Genomic DNA, 19,015 nt, shown 5'->3' on the forward strand with positions numbered 1-19,015 from the left:
CCAGTTGTCTAAGCCTTAGCGTTTTATTGCCGCCTCTGGGTAGTGAGTTCACTGTGTCAATGCCATGTACACTGATGCCCAGTATCTCTTGTTGTCTATGCTTGGCATTGTATTGAAGCGCGAAGGGGTAGTTGACATTAATGTTGCGGATGGCCCTGATGTGTTCTTGCAATCTCTCCTTAAGAGGTCGGATAGTGCTACCCACATAGATGAGACTGCAAGTGCAGATAATGCAATACACTACAAATTTGGTGTTGCAGTTAATGAATTTATTGATTTTGTAAGTAACTGGTGAGTTGTATTGGAACTCGGTAAGTTTATCTTTGATAAAGCAGCAAATATTGCAGTGCCCACATTTGTAGGATCCATGTTGGGCCGTTGGTAACCAAGTGTTTGCTTGTTCAGGTGGCAGAAAGCTGCGACACAAGTGATTTCGAAGGGCGGATCCCCTGCTATATGTGATGTTAGGTTTGGGAGGAAGGCTGGTTTTAAGGACTCCATCAGCTAGGAGAAATGACCAATGTTTATGAAGAATCTTATATATGTTTGAACTGAGTGCATTGTAGGGAGTAATGAAGGATGGAGGTCTGGGTGGGTTATTCTTGTTGGTGGAAGTAACCAGCAGATCTGATCTTTTAACATGCTGTATTCTGTTGTTAGCTCGTGATAGTGTGCTAGGTGAGTAACCCCTCATTACGAATCGTGTGTTCATTACTTTGGTTTCTTCATGGAAGATGATATCTTCACTGCAATTTCTCCTGATCCTGGTGAGCTCTCCATAGGGAATGGCCTTAATTTGAGAGGCAGGGTGTGAACTGTTAGCATGTAAGATGGCATTGCATGCTGTAGGTTTTCTGTATAGTTTAGAGCAGATTTCATTACCTCTTATGTAGAGTGTTAGGTCCAATAAATTGACCTGTGATGTACTGTGTTCCCCAGTAAAAGTGATGTTAAAGGAGTTGGTGTTGAGATGTTGTAAAAAAAGGTCAAATGTATCTAAAATGCCTGACCAAAACAGTAAAACGTCATCAATGTATCTGCCCCAGTATAGTATGTGTTGAGTCAAGTCCGGTGGACACTCTCTCCGTATATGTTGCCATTCATAAAAGCCCATGTACAAATTTGCAAAAGAGGGGGAAAATTGGCCCCCATTGCCACACCTTGCATCTGTTTGAACCACGTGCCTTCATGGACAAAAAAGTTGTTATCCAAAACTAACTCTATTAGATCTAAAAGCATATTGGAGTGTTCTAGGAGTGAAGCTTCACGTGTATCAAGAAAGTGCTGGATGCCAAGTAGACCCTTGTCTCTCGGTATACAAGTGTATAGTGAGGTAACGTCTAGGGTTGCTAGGATGTGCCCCCCTGTCCATTCAAAGTCACTAAGTTTGCTGAGGAGATCCTTGGTATCTCTGATAAAGAAAGGGAGATTAACGACCAAAGGTTGTAAAAACAGGTCAATGTATTCAGAAATTCTTTCTGTTGGCGAGCCAATTCCTGAGATGATAGGCTTACCGGGCGGAAATGGACCCGGTTTGTGAATTTTAGGTAAAATGCAGATACATGGCAATGTGGGGGTTGGATTGTAGATGTACTTGAACTCCAAATCAGTGAGGAGACATTTGTCTCTCCATGTGGATAGTGTGTGCATTATGTGTTCATTAGCTTTGGCCAAGGGGTTGTGTGACAAGGTAGAGTATGCAGTGGCATCATTTAGTTGCCGGTCAATTTCCTTGATGTAATCAGACTTGTTCATGATCACAATGTCCCCCCCTTTGTCGGCCTCCTTGATGATTATATCTTTGTTTTGAGCAAGGGAGTGAAGGGCTTCTCTTTCAGGGATAGTAATGTTGTGTGTGATGTGTTTATGTCCTGAGCGATATAAGTCCTCAAGTTGATAGAAGTCAGCCGTGACTTGTCTGTAAAAGATGTCGATGACATTGGCACTTCCTAGATTAGGAGTAAATTTCGAGGAGGTCTTGAGACCACTGTCCAGGTGTGTGTAAGGATCAATGTTTAAATCGGATGTGATGTCTGTGAAAGATGGAGGTATGTCCGATAGAGATTCTAAAGAGAGAAGGGTCTGAATGTCTTTCAAGTCTTTAATGGTGATGTTACTAGTGGGACAGGGAACAGGAGCAGTAAAATCAGTCTGCAATGGCCTACCTTCAAAAAATTTCCCAAGTTTGAATTTACAAACAAATTTAAAGAGATTTATATGCAGTTCAGTGAAGTTAGGTAAAGATGATGGCACAAAACCCAAACCTTTGGTCAAAATATTTATTTGTTGCATATTTAATTCAATGTTTGTCAGGTTTACAATAGAAATCTCATTATTGGTACTCGAGATAGAGTCAGTCATTTCTGATTGCGGGTGGTGGATCTCATTGTAACCCCTTCTCTCTCTTGTTGTGTCTGTATGCCTTTCTCTTGCCTCTCCTAATGGGATGGTGTGAGAGTCCTCTCTCCTTCGGTTGAATATTTGGCCCTTTCTGTATCTCTCTAATTCCACAAAAAAAGGTGATTTGTGAGTGGTTGATACCATAGTTTGTAGTGTGGAGATGCAAGTGTCACTTCCACTGATACTAGAGGTGCTAGAAAGATCCGTATCACTTGTAGAGTAGGTGGAGGTGGCCCCGTTGTCAGGTGGGTGTGAAGAGGTATCTTGTCTATCTAGTTTGATGTTATCAAATTTACGCGAGTAGGTGAAATCCCTCCCATTCTTGTAATCCCCTTCATCCCTCTTAAGTTTACGTGTTTTTTTCTCTTTGATGTATTCTTGGTGTTTAAGTAATATTTCCTTAAGGATTCTATAGTTTTTTTTCTTTGGCCTCACGGAAGTTTATTTCTTTAATTTATTTTTCCAAGGTGAGAATTTCCTCAATGAGTTTCTCTCTTTTGGCCCGGGCATCCCTGATTAGTATGTCCATCATACCAAAGGAAGAGGTAACCAAAAGGTGTTCCCACTCCTTTAGGAGTTCAGGACTGAGGTCTTCGAATGAGGGGAATAGAATCACACGTAAGCCCCTGGGAATTTGTTTGTTGTCGATATATTTTTGTAAGATGGTGTAGTCCCACCACCTTGAAAGCTCTTGTTTTTTGAGGCGTTCAAGTTTAATAAATTTCATTCTCAAGCCCTCTTTTTTAATGGGTGCGTTATGGCTGGTAGATGGGCCAGTGCCTGTTTGAAAAATTTCCTCAAGAAGCGCATCCCTGTTGTCATTGAATGTATCCATGTTATGTCAGTGAAATTAAATGCAAATACAGCAAACAAAGATAAAGCAACACGTAATACAAATGTATAAAACAGTGATGTAATCGGAATGCAAAGTGCTAAGCCGGCATCAATAGGGTAAGTCAGGCGAAGAAGGTGGCGGATGCCAGAGAGTTCTTGCACATCTGCTAAGCGTATGTCAATAGTGAAATCCGAGCGAAGTCATAAAATTTAAACAATATGGTGTTGGGTGCCAGGCTAGCCCTAACACCTGCCACCACGGGTGTCGGAGGGCCACACACTGAAGAGTGGGTGGTTGCCTAAATATTGAAAGAAGAGTGGCCAGGGCACACCAATAGCATGAATCCTGATCCTGATAATGTTCAAAAATAAATAGAAAGTTTGTTCTTGGAAGATGATGTGTAGATATTTATTATAAGTGCAGGTAGAAAGTAGAAATCTCAATCAAAAGACTGCGTTATACAAAATGACCATGTGTCCAGAGCAGCCTGATGATGATAAATGGTCAAAGTTACAATAGGATGTTCGAATGTAACAATAAGTCCATACAGCAAAACAGCCAACACGTGTTTCGTCTTCAAGACTTTGTCAAGGCTGTGGAAACATAGATGAAAAATACATACATGTCGGTATAGTATAATTGCGCAAGGTGACTTCACAACATCTAAAATTCTTTGTACAGAGGTAAAGAGAACAATCCGAGCGAAGGTGCAATAGAATTGTGTGAATTAAGTGCAGGGATGCGTATCGTTAATGTGACGACCAGAATGTAGTGTGAATGCCTCAATAGGTCTTATAGGTGACTAATTGAATCACGTTCCAGAAGAAAAAGGCAAACAAGTCAGTCTAGAGTGGAATAAAACGGCAACATCATGGGAGGTGAGATTGTCATAAACGTGTCTACACAGTGTGATACAGTACATGTGCTTTAAATTTTTTTAGAAAACATTGAATCTTAGTGGTGAAGAAAGAAGGGGGGATGCGAAGTGTGTTGTGATGTGGATAGAAGATCTATAAATGGTGTGAAGAAAAAAGAGTAAAGAAAGAAGTAAGAAGTAATTGAAAGGGGGTAAGGTACCTTCAGATGTATAAAAAACATTATATGTAAACACGAAAGGTACATAGAAACAAAAATCGCCAATCGGGTCATCTGGTCATCTGGTTGCACCTCGACCTGGGCAAAGTCAAACTTTCAGGCCGACCACGATGGAGCCCTGCTCGGCTACAGGTCGCGGGAGGCCTCGGTTAAAAAGTTACCTTTTGACTTAGTCTTTATTTTGAAGATTTTCTTCAGCGGGACGAACCTGCCAGTCCTATCCGACCTCCTGGAGCCCTTCTCCGTATACGCGATGCTGGATTCCTCGGTGGAGATTTTTACCTTCGGACTTAGTTGTTTTTTTGAGGTGAAAATCCTTTGACCGGGGTAAACCTGGATCTTGATCCGACGTCCATGGAGCCCTTCTCGGATACGATGGCTGGGAGGTCCCGGTCAACTTTTTACCTTCGGACTTAGTCTCTTTTTCTGAGATTTTTCTTTACCGGGACGAACCACCAAATCAGGCCGGGTCGCGGTTGAGGCAAGCCGGCTAGAATTTCCGCGGCGGGTCGGTCCCTCTATGGAGCTTTTTTACAAAAATTCTCAAATCTTCTCCAAACTTCGGGGGCTTCACCCAGATGTTCTTTTAAGGTTCTTTTGGGGTCCACAGCTCACCCCAAGGGTCCAGAAGTTCTGAGATGGTCCTTGGGGGGTGCAGACTACCACTCCCAGAATGCACCTGGCGCAAACTCCTTTTTGGCCACTGGACAGTGGTCACCTGGTCACTTTCTTCAGGAGTTGGTGCAGGGGACTCTGGATAGCAATTTTTCACCTGTAGCAAACAGGGAGTGCCTCCTTGAACCAGTTGAAGCCAGGCAAAGTCCTTCTTGTGGTGAAGCCCAAGTGTGCAGCTGGTGCAGTCCTTCTGAGTGCAGGTTCCAGGAGCAGGCCAGGGGTTCGGCAGGGCAGTCCTTCTTCTCCTTTAGTTCTTTTCTTGTTGAAATCTGGTGGGGATCTGAGGTGTGGGTGCAGGTCTGCCAGTTTTATCCTTGCTCCTGGGTGAAAAGCAGGGGGTTCCTGGTTCTCCAATCAGGTGCAGGGTACTTCCCCCTGCAATGGCCACTTCCTGGGAAGTGTGGCACAAATCCATCCCAAAAGGCAACAGTCTCTAAAAATCCAACATGGCTGAATCTGATTTTTGGAGGTTACATCTGGCTGAGCCCACCCACTGGTGTGGCTAAAAATCATAAACACACCCCTCTCCTGCCCTCTCCTAATCTAATTAAGGGGGCACCTAGTTGTCTGGGGTTGCAGGATGTGGGGGTGTTGCTGGTTGCTCCAAATGTCCTTCTCTGCCTTTGAAGACCAGTTTGGCAGCCCTCCCCCTTCCTGCCTCACCATCTGCTGAGGGGAGATTCTCTCCCACAAGCACATTCCTTTGTGTGAAGCCAGGCCACTTCACACCTCATCAAGGCAGCTTGGCTAAGCTGCTGCAGGCTGGCCAATCAGAGCACAGCAGCAAAAACAATGCAGGGCTGAAATTGGCAACTTTTTAGGTAAAGTCTAAAACTTTTTACCTGAACAAGTTATATTAAATCCCACAACTGGAAGTTGTGGGATTTATTACAACAATTAATTTGATACCAAATTCTTGGTATGCAACATTTAAGGAGACTTTAAAATTTAAAATAAAGTCTCCCCATTCTAGCCTATGAAGGCCATTTACTTCAATGAAGGTAAAAGGAATTTGGCTGTTTTTACCTCACCAGGGCTTATAAAACTATTTTTATAAAGTCCCTGCTTATAGTTACATGGCACCCAGCCCTAGGGGCACATAGGGCACACCTTAGGGGTGACTTATATGTAAAAATAAGGTAGTTTAAGACTTTGGAAGTACTTTTAATTCCAAAGTCGAATTTGCATATAACTTTAATTTAAAAGCAGCCAGCAAGGCAGGCCTGCCTTTAAAATGACACTGGGCACCTCAGCAGTGCACCTATGGGTGCACCACCTATGCTGTGGTCCCTAAACCTACATGCCCTACCATATACTAGGGACTTATAGGTAGGTTAACTTAGCCAATTATAATTAGCCTAATTTGCATATTGATTTTACACAGAGCACAGGCCCTGGGACTGGTTAGCAGTACCCAGGGCACCATCAGAGTCAGCATAAAGTGGAAAATGGGGGCAAAAAGTTAGGGGGCCTCTGCAATCAGCCCTGTTTTCTCACACACTGAATCTGCCCAGCTGCCCAGACTCAACCGGGCCTTCCTGTGCCCTACTGCTGGCCTCTGCTGGAGTGAGTCCTATTCCCCGCAGGGTGCCCCGAGGACCTATACCCTTGGCTGGTATCAGAGTTTATTCCTCCTGGCCCAAGTGTGGGTTTCTTCAGAACTGACGAAGCGTAACCCAACTTGATGCAGCACAACTTAGGACCTCACATTGCAACTTGATGCTGGACCTTGCCTCATAGCCTTCTAGGCACAGAATTTTGCACTGCAGCCCTCACAGCTCCTCATCTCAACAGACACAGCATGATACAATGCTTTTCATCAAGGTCATAAGGTACAATTCTCAGTGGGTCTAACTTAGTCCCTGTATCCGGCATATACTCCATCATTGTCAGCCTGAATTTGTAACTGTGTCCTAGTCCAGTGCAATCAGATAATCCCAGTTGGCACTTTGTTCTTTTAGGTGCTATACTTACCTTAAAACTTTGAAGTTGCATATCTCTGGTTCTACTATTTCGATTTTTGTTGTTGTGGTGTCAACTAATCCATTCATTTATGCTCTAGTTTTCTAATTTGGTGTGGGATTTTTCTTATGCTGTGTTTTCACTTTATTGCTGTTTCTAAACTGCAGAAATAGCTCACACATTGCCTCTAAATTAAGCCTGACTGCTTTTGTGGCACGCTACTGGAAGGTTAAGCACAGGTTAACATTAGTGACTATTCTTGGTTTACCTGGACAAGGATTGTGGCTGTTGCTTGAGAAGTGCACACAAGCCCTGTTAGAAATGGGGTCTCTAGTTAACAGAAGTATACAACCTTGTCCAAGTAGGGATCACAATCCTAGTCAGGGTTAGTCACACACAATCCAAATGATCTTGTGCCCACCCCCTGGTAGCTTGGCACTGAGCTGTCAGGCTTAACGTAGAAGGCAATGTGAAAACTATTTGTGCAATAAATCATACAGTAACACAGTGAAACACCACAAAAATACACCATACAGTTTTGGAAAAATAGATTATATATATCTGAATAAAATAAGATCAAAATGTCAAAGATTCAATAAGCATAAGTTGAACTATCACTTTTAAAAGGTTGAAAAGAGTCCTACTCCTAAGAAATAAACAGTTGTCTCTTTGTTATACACAGTAGCTGGTATGCGTCAAAAATAACAACGCACGGAGACCGCAGAGGAGGAGGTGTGTGGAAAAATAAGGTGTTGGGTTGGATTTTTCCGATGCGGAGCAGACGATGTGTAATTTCTTTCCACGCTGCAAGGGGTTTGTGTCATTTTTCGGTACGCAGTGTTGGTTCCTCACTGCGATGTGGGGATATTTTGACGCCCAGGGACGATGCATGAAACATCCTTGATGTGCTGGAAGAAGGCACTGTGCTGCAGCGATCCGGTAGGTGATGCGTCACATTTTCCTTCGCAAGGCAGGTGCTGCATCGAATTTCCAATTGGGAAGTTGGGGAAGGATCATTCCGGTCAGCTGTGCAGCAATTTCTCAGTCACAAGGCAGGCTTCGCTTCTATTTCTGCAGGCGGTGAGTCGATTTTCAATGCACCAGGATTTTCCTGAAGAGATGAAGTCATTGTTGGCCGTCAGACTTCAGAAAACAGGAGGCAAGCTCAATCCAAGCCCTCGGAGAACACTTTTGGGGAAGGCAGAGTCCTTGTCAGCAAAGTCAGAGGCCAGCAGGGCACCAGCAGGGTAGCAGTCCTTCGCAGCCACGCAGTCCAAATGAGTTCTTTCAGCAGCCAGGCAGTTCCTCTGACAGGGTGCAGGTGTAGGTCCAGAAGTGTCTGAGTTGGTAGGGTCAGAGACCCAGTTTTTAAACCCAAAAATGCCTTTGAAGTGGGGGGGAGTTCAAAGAGTGGTTTCGCACTGAACAAGTTCCCCTTTCAGTCCAGTCCTGTCAACCAGGGTCCCAGTGGGGGGTTATCAGTCTATTGTGTGTGGGCAGGTCACTGGCATTTGAAATGTAAAAGTCAGGCCCTCTACCCGTCCAGCCCAGGAAGACCCATTCAGTATGCAGATGAATGCAGATGTGACTGAGTGTCCTGTGTTTGTGGTTGTCTGAGTAAAATGCACAAGGTAGCTGTCAACCAGCACAGACCAGACTTTGATTGGAGACAGGCTGTAAGGCACAGATGAATTTAAGTGCAGAGAATGCTCACTTTCTAAAAGTGGCATTTCTAAAATAGTAATATTAACCCCTTGGGTGACCTGGATGTAACGGTTACATCCTGAGCAGCACCACTCAGGTGCCCAGGACATAATCGTTACGTCAAGATAGGGCCCACGGGGGAAGCGCTAGCGCTTCTCCCGGGGGTCTGCCACCTCCGGCCCCTGGGCAGGCATGGAAGAGGAATTGTTTCCTCTTCCACTCCCGTCCCGCCTTACCCCCGTGGCGTCTGATGATGTCAGCACGCGATTGCACGCTGACCTCATCAGAGGCCTTTCCTTTCCTGTGATGTCTTTCTCAGCATTTCTGCTGCCTGATCGCGATGCGATCGGGCAGCAGAAATGCTCACTAGACACCAAGGAATTTTTTGTTTGTTTGTTTTAATGTTTAAATGTTTTATATGTAGAGAGTGACCACTTAGGAAAGAGTCGCTCCCCGGAGGGCAAAAATACCTTTAGGCCATTTCTGCGCCCCATGGGGGCAGATCAGCCTATTTTTATTAGGCCAATGTGCCCCAAGGGGGTCAGAAACCACTAGCCACCAGGGATTTTTTTTTTGTTTTGCTTTGCTATTGACATGAGGGCTGCGGCTCATTGGGCAAGTGCCGCTCCTCAGGGGGCCAAATTATTTTTAGGCCATTTCTGCCCCCCCAGGGGCAGAATCCCCCTAGACACCAGGAATCTTTTTTGTTTTTGTTTATTTTCATTTTGTATATGTGGGGAGCGACCCCTTAGGCAAGGGTTGCTCCCTGGGGGGCAAAATAAATTTTAGGCCATTTCTGCCCCCTTTGGGACAGATCAGCCTATTTTTACTAGGCCAACCTGCCCCCAAGGGGGACAGAAACCACTAGACACCAGGGAATTTTATTTTGTTATATTATTGAATGAGGGGAGCAGACCCTTGGACAAGGGCCACTCCCAAGGGGGGGCAAAATATTTTTAGGCCTTTTCTGCCCCCCGGGGGCAGATCAGCCTATTAAAATTAGGCTGATCTGCCCCTGGGGGGGGGGGGGAGGAGGGGCAGAAACCCCTAGACACCAGGGACATATATTTTTTTTAGTTTACCTTATTTGTTAATATATGGGGAGTGACCCCTTAGGCAAGGGTCACTCCCCTGGGGGGCAAATTGTATTTAGGCAATTTCTGCCCTCCTTCAGGACAGATCGGCCTATTTTTATTAGGCTAATCTGCCCCCAAGGGGGGAGTAACCACTATACATCAGGGATTTTTATTTTTTTGCATCAATTTCACACAAGGGGAGCAACCCCTTAGGCAAGGGTCGTTCCCCTGGAGAGCAAATTTATTTTAGGCCTTTTCTGCCCCCCTTGGGGGCAGATCAGCCAATTTTTAAACCACTAGGCACCAGGGATTTTTTTGTGCCATTTTCACACAAGGGGAGCGCCCCCTTAGGCAAAGGTCGTTCCCCTTGGGGGGCAAATTTATTTGAGGCCATTTCTGCTCCCCTTGGGGGCAGATCCACCTATTTCTATTAGGCCAATCTGCCCCCAGGGAGGCAGAAAAAAATTAGGTGCCAGTGATTGGTGTGTGTGTATGTGTGTGTTTTGTTTGGGGGGCAGCACCTTGGGAAGGATCGCTCCCCATGGGGGCACACTCCTGTTGGCCATATCTGCCCCCCTTGGGGACAGATCGGCCTATTTTTGAATGGCCCTTCTGCCCCCAAGGAGGGCAGAAAGCCCACCAGAGACCATGGAGGATGTTTTTTCCAAAATAAGAGGGTGGGGGTATGGCCATACCCCCACACCAAATAAATGGGGCCAAAGTTGTTCTGCCCACCGGTGGGCAGATAGGGTAATTACACCCGATCCACCCCGGGGGAGGGCAGAAAGTCTACTAGATGCCAGGGAAATAAACCAACCAGCTACCAACCAGTATGTGCATGGTTATGCCCCCACCACAACTGAAGGGGGTAACCATCTTTCAGCTCTCCCCCGCACACTAAAACATCTAATCCCACTGCAAGCAAGAGGACATTTGATTATTTTGGGTTTTGGTTTTACATTTAGGACATGAGAGCTTGGCTAACTCTCAAAATCGTCCCACTTGGAATGGTGAGGGCTGCACTTTTTGGACTTTGGGACGCTGCCATGTAGAAAAATCCACAAGACCTAGACACATCTGAAAACTAAACATCTGGGTGAGTCCAGGGTAGTGTGGTTCACACGCACCCTGCACCATTTTCTTACTCACAATGCCCTGCAAACCTCCAACTTTGCTGGAAATCACACATTTTTTCCCCATTTTTGTGATAGAATCTGCAGGAATCCACAAAATTCCTTCCACCCAGCATTGTCTCATCGATACCAATAAAAATTCTGAGTCACTTGTCAGCCGAAAAAAAATTGTTTTTCCAACTGCCCTTCTGGACCCGCTTTGGTTTCCCCTCAGTTTTGACATGTTTTTGTCTCTTCCCTGTCACAGGCACTTGGCCCACCTACACAAGTGAAGTATCATTTTTGAAGGGAGGCTGAGGGGAACGGTGCTGTGATCCCACACAGAAATGTGGGAAAAACTTGACTTTTTTTGTGGCTAAATTTGGGCTTTGCTGAGGATTCTGGGTAGGAAAACACTGGGGGATCCTCGCAATCACACCTCCCTGGGCTCCCTCTGGTGTCTAGTTTTCAGAAATGTCTGGGTTTGGTAGATTTCCCTGTATGGCTGCTGAGCCCAGGACCAAAAACGCAGGTGTCCTCCCCGCAAAAACAGGAAGTTTTGTATTTGATCATTTTGATGTGTCCAAATAGTGTTTTGGGGCATTTCCTTTCGCGGGCACTAAGTCTACCCACACAAGTGAGGTACCATTTTTATCAGGAGACTTGGGGGAACGCTGGGTGGAAGGAAATGTGTGGCTCCTCTCAAATTCCAGAACTTTATGTCACCAAAATGTGAGGAGAAGTGTTTTTTGCCCAAATTTTGAGGTTTGCAACGGATTCTGGGTATCAGAACCTGGTGAGAGCCCTACAAGTCACCCCAGCCTGGATTCCCCTAGATGTCTAGTTTTTAAAAATATGCAGGTTTGGTAGTTTTCCCTAGGTTCGCGGCTGAGCTGGAGGCCAAAACCACAGCTAGGCACTTTGCAAAAAACAGCTCTGTTTTCATTAGGAGAATGTGACATGTCCACATTGTGTTTAGGGCATTTCCTGTTGCGGGCGCTAGGCCTACCCAAATAAGTGAGGTACCATTTTAATTGGGAGACTTGGGGGAAAGCTGTGTGGAAGGAAATTTGTGGCTCCTCTCAGATTCCAGAACTTTCTGTCACCGAAATGTGAAGAAAAAGTGTTTTTTTGGCCAACTTTTGAGGTTTGCAAAGGATTCTGGGTAACAGAACCTGGTGAGAGCCCCACAAGTCACCCCATCTTGGATTCCCATAGGCATCTCATTTTCAAAAAAGCAAAGGTTTGTTAGGTTTCCTTAGGTGGCAGCGGGACTAGAGGCCAAAATCCACAGCTAGGCACGTTCCAAAAAACAGCTCTGTTTTCTTTAGGAAAATGTGATCTGTCCATGTTGTGTTTTGGGGCATTTCCTGTCATGGGCGCTAGGCCTACCCAAACAAGTGAGCTACCAAATGTATCGGAAGACTTGGGGGAACGCTAGGTGGAAGGAAATTTGTGGCTCCTCTCAGATTCCAGAACTTTGTGTCACCGAAATGTGAGGAAAAAGGTTTTTTTAGCCAAATTTTGAGATTTGCAAAGGATTCTAGGTAACAGAACCTGGTCAGAGCCCCACAAGTCACCCCATCTTGGATTCCCATAGTCATCTAGTTTTTTCTAAAAAGCACAGGTTTGTTAGGTTTCCTTAGGTGGCAGCGGGACTAGAGGCCAAAATCCACAGCTAGGCACGTTCCAAAAAACAGCTCTGTTTTCTTTGATAAAATGTGATGTGTCCATGTTGTGTTTTGGGGCATTTCGTGTCATGGGCGCTAGGCCTACCCAAACAAGTGAGGTACCATTTTTATCGGGAGACTTGGGGGAACGCTAGGTGGAAGGAAATTTGTGGCTCCTCTCAGATTCCAGAACTTTGTGTCACCGAAATGTGAGGAAAAAGGTTTTTGTTAGCCAAATTTTGAGGTTTGCAAAGGATTCTGGGTAACAGAACCTGGTGAGAGCCCCACAAGTCACCCCATCTTGGATTGCCCTAGGTGTATAGTTTTAAAAAATGCACAGGTTTGGTTGGTTTCCATAGGTGCCGGCTGAGCTAGAGGCCAAAATCTACATCTAGGCACGTTGCAAAAAACACATCAGATTTCAATGTAAAAATGTGATGTGTCCTTGTTGTGTTTCATGTCGTTAGCATTAGGTCTAAGCACGCAAGTGAGGTACCATTTTTATCAGGAGACTTATGGGAACACAGAATAGCAAAACAAGTGTTATTGCCCCATGTCTTTCTCTACATTTTTTCCTTCCAAATGTAAGACAGTGTGTAAAAAAGACGTCTATTTGAGAAATGCCCTGTAATTCACATGCTACTTTGGGCACCCCAGAATTCATAGATGTGCAAATAACCACTGCTTCCCAACACCTTATCTTGTGCTGATTTTAGAAATATAAAGGTTTTCTTGATACCTATTTTTCACTCTTTATATTTCAGCAAATTAATTGCTGTATACCCTGGTTACCCCCTTTCAGATCAAAATCTACCACTCAAAAAGTATATGAGGGCAGCTCTAATGCTAGTATATGAAAGGAGCAGGCCTCACAGTACTAGAAAATGAATTTCGTTTTCCACTACCAGGACAGATAAAACTCAGATGTACATGTTCTGCCTTTTACCTACATAGCACCATGACCTATGGGTTATCTAGGGCCTACCTTAGAGGTGACTTATATGTAGAAAAAGGGGAGTTTAAGGCTTCACCAGTACTTATAAATGCCAAGTCGAAAGTGGCAGTGAAACTGCACACACAGCATGTGTAATGGCAGGCCTGAGACTTGGTTTAGGGGTTACTTATGTGGGTGGCACAATCAGTGCTTCAGGCGCACTAGCAGCATTTAATTTACAGGCCCTGGGCACATGTAGTGCACTTTACTAGGGACTTATAAGTAAATCAAATATGCCAATTGGGGATGTCCCAATATTGCCATGTTTAAGGGAGAGAGCAAATGCACTTTAACACTTGTTAGAGTCCTAAAACCAGCAAAAACACTGTCAGAAAAGTGGAAGGAGACAGGCAAAACATTGGAGGATGATCACCCTAAGGCTGTCAGGTCTAACACCCCTTGACCACCAACTCAAATTCTCACAAGCTCACATTAAAATAAAATGAATGGACTATCTGGGGTACCTTAAAATGTGGGGCACACTGGCTGGACATGCTTTCATTATTCCACTTGGTTTACCATTCCTGTTTTTGTAAGTGGTCTAAAGTGCCTTCTTAGATGCATGAGTGCTAAAAAAAACAAAGCAAATATGACCAAACACTCACATGAGAAAAAAACCTCTCTGAAGTTATTTTTAAACCTTGCAGAAATAGTTTTACTTATCTCAAAGATTACCAATGCAGAGGATCGCCCACATGCGGTTGCACATATTCCCAGCACAGCCACTGGTTGACTGTGTCATTCAGCACATCCATCTGTTCCTGGATGTAAACAGATGACACAAGTTATGACTCTGTACTATTACCAAAAGGCATGTCACAATTTATTTTAATGCGGCAAGGAAATGGGTTCACATATGGTCGAAGGCTATTTTTTTTTTGTTTTGTACAGATTGGATAGTTGCTGAGTTGGGTAAAAACATATTTTTGAATCTACAGTATTTCTTTGACTAGTCAAGATGCTGGTAACATCTGCCATCTCGTTCTATTTAAAGCAAAAGCAGAGCGCAATTCAGAAATGTCAACAATGCTTTCTTTGTTTTAGTAATGCATGTGTTTTTACACCCTTAAAGCATATTTTCAAAGTACATAAGGATCAGAATAGACCTCAGGAGGTAAATAGAGTTAAATAGAATAAAAGTGTCACTCACATGGCACACTGTTGTACCTGGCCCTTTCTGCATTGTCATCTCCAGATTTTTTTTCCTTTTCTCTCCACTTTTTGCTGAATTTGTTTTTGTTGGTTTTAAGACGCAGGGCACTTTACCACTGCTAACCAGTACTTAAGGTTAGGTGCTCTGTACTGTAAACTTGGTAACATTCCCTTGTCCACAATTGTCAAATTTAAATTACTTGTAAGTCCCTAGCAAAGTGCACCTTATCTGCCCTGGGCCTGTAAATTAAATGCTGCTAGTGGGCCTGCAGTGCTTATTGTGCCACCCACTACAGTAGCCCTGTATACATGTCTCAGGCCTGTCACTGTAAAGCCTGTATGGGTACTTTTTAAAATGTCATTTCGACTTGACAAGTGTACCCACTTGACAAGCCTAAACCTTCTTTTTTATTGCATATGTCACCCCTAAGGTAGGGCCTAGGACACTCCAAGGGCAGGGTGCAATGTATTTAAAGAGTTGGACATGTTCGTTTAATTTTAACATGTCCTGGTAGTGAAAACTATCAAATTCATTTTTCACTACTGCAAAGCCTATCTCTCCCGTAGGTTAACATTGAGATTGCCTTAAAACATCTTTTAAGTGTACCTTCCTATGGGAAGAAAATAGAAATATGGAGTTTGGTGTCTCTGCACTCACAATTTAAAATCACAACTTATAGTGAAGTCGGTTTTTAAATTTTATGTCTGAACATGCCACTTTTAGAAAGCTTGAATTGTCTTACTTTAACCATTCTGTGCCTCTGCCTATCTCAGAATACGTCTGGGGAGGATGGCAGCTGGGCTTTGTGCATTCCCTCTAGACAGCCACACACAATTGGAGATTAGGTGTGACTTGATGGGCCTTATTTGGGCCATTAACTGGCTTGATGGGGGGCAGAGCTTAGCACTGCCACACACCTGAATATGGCTATGCCTCTCCCCACACAAAGGGCTGCAAAACCTTCTGTAGTATCTGGAGCCAGGGAAGGAAGGTCAGGGACCTTGTGATCTTCAAAGACCTCTTTGAAGTCCCCCACCCACTGCAAAAGCACATTTGGTATAAGCACTTGACTCCTAACACCACCAAACAAAAACTTTACTGGAACCAAGGACATTCTGTCAGGAAGAAGGACTGCTGTGCTGGCAGTAGGGACTGCCACTCTGAGTCCTGCATTACTCTGTTTGTCTACTTCTTACTTTGTGCAGTTTAGGGACTGCCACTTTGCTGCATGCTTTGCTGTGTTGTCCTGCTGCCCACTGCTTCTTGCCTGGAGTGAGAAAAACTGAACCTGTTCTCCACATCCTTGAACCCAAATTTTCCAAGGGCTTGCTGGCTTGCCTCCTATTCTTCTGAAGTCTCAGGGACACAAAAGACTTCCAACACACCTACTACAGCTCCCGGTCCTGTCTTCAACCAGATCCTGATCCTCAAAGGCTCCTTTCCAGTCCTGGGCCCTTGGAAGTGTTTTTTGGCTCCTGACATCAAGCTTTTGGGCTCTTTGCCAATGGGCCTGTTTGCACTGACATCAATCTTTTGGGCTCTTTGTCAACTGGCCTGTTTGCACCGGAACATCACCGCTCACACAAAGGATCAGCATGGGTTGGCGCAATTCTGTCTCTTCGCACAGAAGCATTGCCGTTCATGACCATGAAGCTCCACCCCATGTCTCCGCAATGCGTAGCAGGTCTTTCAACCTGTGAAAGGACTCTTTGTACCAAACTGAGAAGGTAAAACTTCAGTGGGTCTTACCTCGAACTGTATCCAACCCGTACTCCATTGTGGTCAGCCTGTACTTTTCAGTTTATCTGGTCTTGTGTGATCAGATAGCCCCAGTTGGTGCTTCATGCTGCTAAGCTGTATTTTGCAGTTTAGTATTTAAAAATGAATACCTTGAGTTCTACTTATTGGATTTTTATTGTTTTGGTCTTGTTTTAATCAGATACATTTTCTCAATTTTTATAAAATGATGTGGAGGTTGTTTTGCTCTGTGCCAAGCTACCAGAGTGTAAACCCATGTTAATTTAGGGTGTGTATCTGATTTACTGTGACTAGGATTGTGGTCCCTACTTGGCATACCTCTGCCAACTAGAGACCCAATACACACACACTATGAAAAGCCAGTACGGTTGAGGTAACATTAGGCACATGTCAAGTAAACCTCTGAAAAATGAGCAGGATAGCACCATTTGTATTGACTTTTGTATAAAGAATATGAATTCACCAAGCTTCAGTAACATGCCACCCTGGGACATCATAGGAAACTGCAGTACATGCTTCCCCAACACAATAAACTATTACAGGACAGATGACAACACCGTCTGCTTCCTCACACTCTCAGAAGTGGTAGGACAGGCGCAACAGCTATGCAAGGTTCCACATGTCTGGGGAATAATAATCATTGGCTACTGTTAGATGCACTCACTCTTGTTGAGTATCGATCAAGCATGCAGAAGTCTTTACACTATCAACCTCTTTGCAAGATCAACCTCAGCTATGTAATTTTTTTTTAATTTAATAATGGCCTGATTGCGATTTGATCATTATTGTCATTGCTGTGCATAAATCCCTGTTTACGCATGGTAGCAAGTTACGAGTTTGGCTTTATTTAATGAAGCCAATAATTAGCGGATGCTTTAAATACCTCAACTGTTGTTAAATTTTGGAAGTTAAAACCTGCCATAATTTAAAGTGGGGAAGGCATATGGTATTTACAGTACCATGGGGATTTTGATGGATTAAGCACCAAAATCTGCGTGTTATTCCTCATAATAGGTGCTATTTAATGGGCCCAGTAAACAAGGTACACCGTGGTTTCAATATTTATCAGGTGCGTTAAATAGCACCTAAACTCGTAATCAGGCTTTCAATGTGCTACTGCGCGTTCTACTTCGCAATAAATAACATCCAAACCGCTTTTCTGTAGAGCAATACAATGTCCACCTAGAGTGAATATATTTCAGCTAAATTTTAATCAACCAGTGAAGTCAAAATTTACTTTAGACTAGTAAAATTCATAACTTTTACGCACAACAAAATTCAATAACATTTTAAAATATCATAATAAAACGAAATTGCTCATCACCAATAAAATGTTGCAATAATATTTAGTTCACACAATTGCACCTATGGGTTCCTTGTACTACACCGAATAAAACGACTATGTACTCAATCAGCTCTATTGAGTATTTTAAAAGGGCTGTGCTGGCTCTCACCCAGCTGGGTATTGGTGCAACAAGGAATAATTTATTAATCACAGGAGAGGACTCAAAGTGCTTTACTGAATAGGTGCTCCAATTTCCATAATTTAAGGAAGTCGCTTTCGGTGTCACCAAAAGAAATTACCCAGCCGGTCCTCCTACAAAAAAAAATGAACGAAATCGTACTCGATCAAAGCCCATGCATGTGCAAAAATTAAAACATTAACCCAAAATTCCATAAAATGCAAGTGAGAGGAAAGAAAGGGAATGAATACACGCACACCCGCACATACAAGCACACATCAGCACCGATCACAAAGGTAAAGGCAGAGAAGGGCGATGGACAATCAAAGAATATGCAACCCAGTTTCAACAAGGGTATTCCGTTTCACATGCGTTTTGCTGCTTGTCCATTTCATTTCTCCTCATGTTTACCCTTAAAAAGTCTCTTAACATACCTCGCTGTTACAATTTTTATTTCTGGATCGATCGATAATCACTCAGGATGTACACAGTCATATCCTTAAAGAAATTAATTCCAGGCGTCTTCATAAATTTCAGGAAATGTGTCTTTTTTATATGCTTCTGGGCAGGGCAGATTAAAAGCGACGGAGGTACTACTACAAGGCCAGGTTTACAGATTGATGACAGCTTGTTCTGTCTTTTTGCAAAATTATCCAAGCTCTCCAACAGTTTAATCTAACTATGCTACTAAGTTATGGTCAGGGCACAAGTCCTAACAAAAGAAGTGGAGTGACTAACCGATTAAGGCAGTAGGCAAGAGTCATCAAGGCATGTGACACCTCTGTGTGTGACATCACAGTGCATGACATTGTATGTGGCATCACAGGAAGATACATCACAGCAAGAGGCATGACAACCTATGACCTGACAGAGTGACATAATATGAAGTGACAACCGACCTTAACACCTCAGAAATGTTTAGCAATTCTATCATGAGTACATTTGAGCCCATTACAAGATTTAACAAGTGAGATTTTGTGTCAGCATTGTGCCCCCAAAAAATCTGGGCCTCAATTTACACCTTTTTTTAAATTCTGCCACAGAGAAACTGGCAGCATGGAGAAACGTGGCAGTAAATCTGTTCTGCTTAATTTTTTGCTAAGTCTTCATTTTAAAAT

Source organism: Pleurodeles waltl, chromosome 1_2 (assembly GCF_031143425.1).
Source record: "Pleurodeles waltl isolate 20211129_DDA chromosome 1_2, aPleWal1.hap1.20221129, whole genome shotgun sequence".
NCBI lineage: Eukaryota > Metazoa > Chordata > Amphibia > Caudata > Salamandridae > Pleurodeles > Pleurodeles waltl.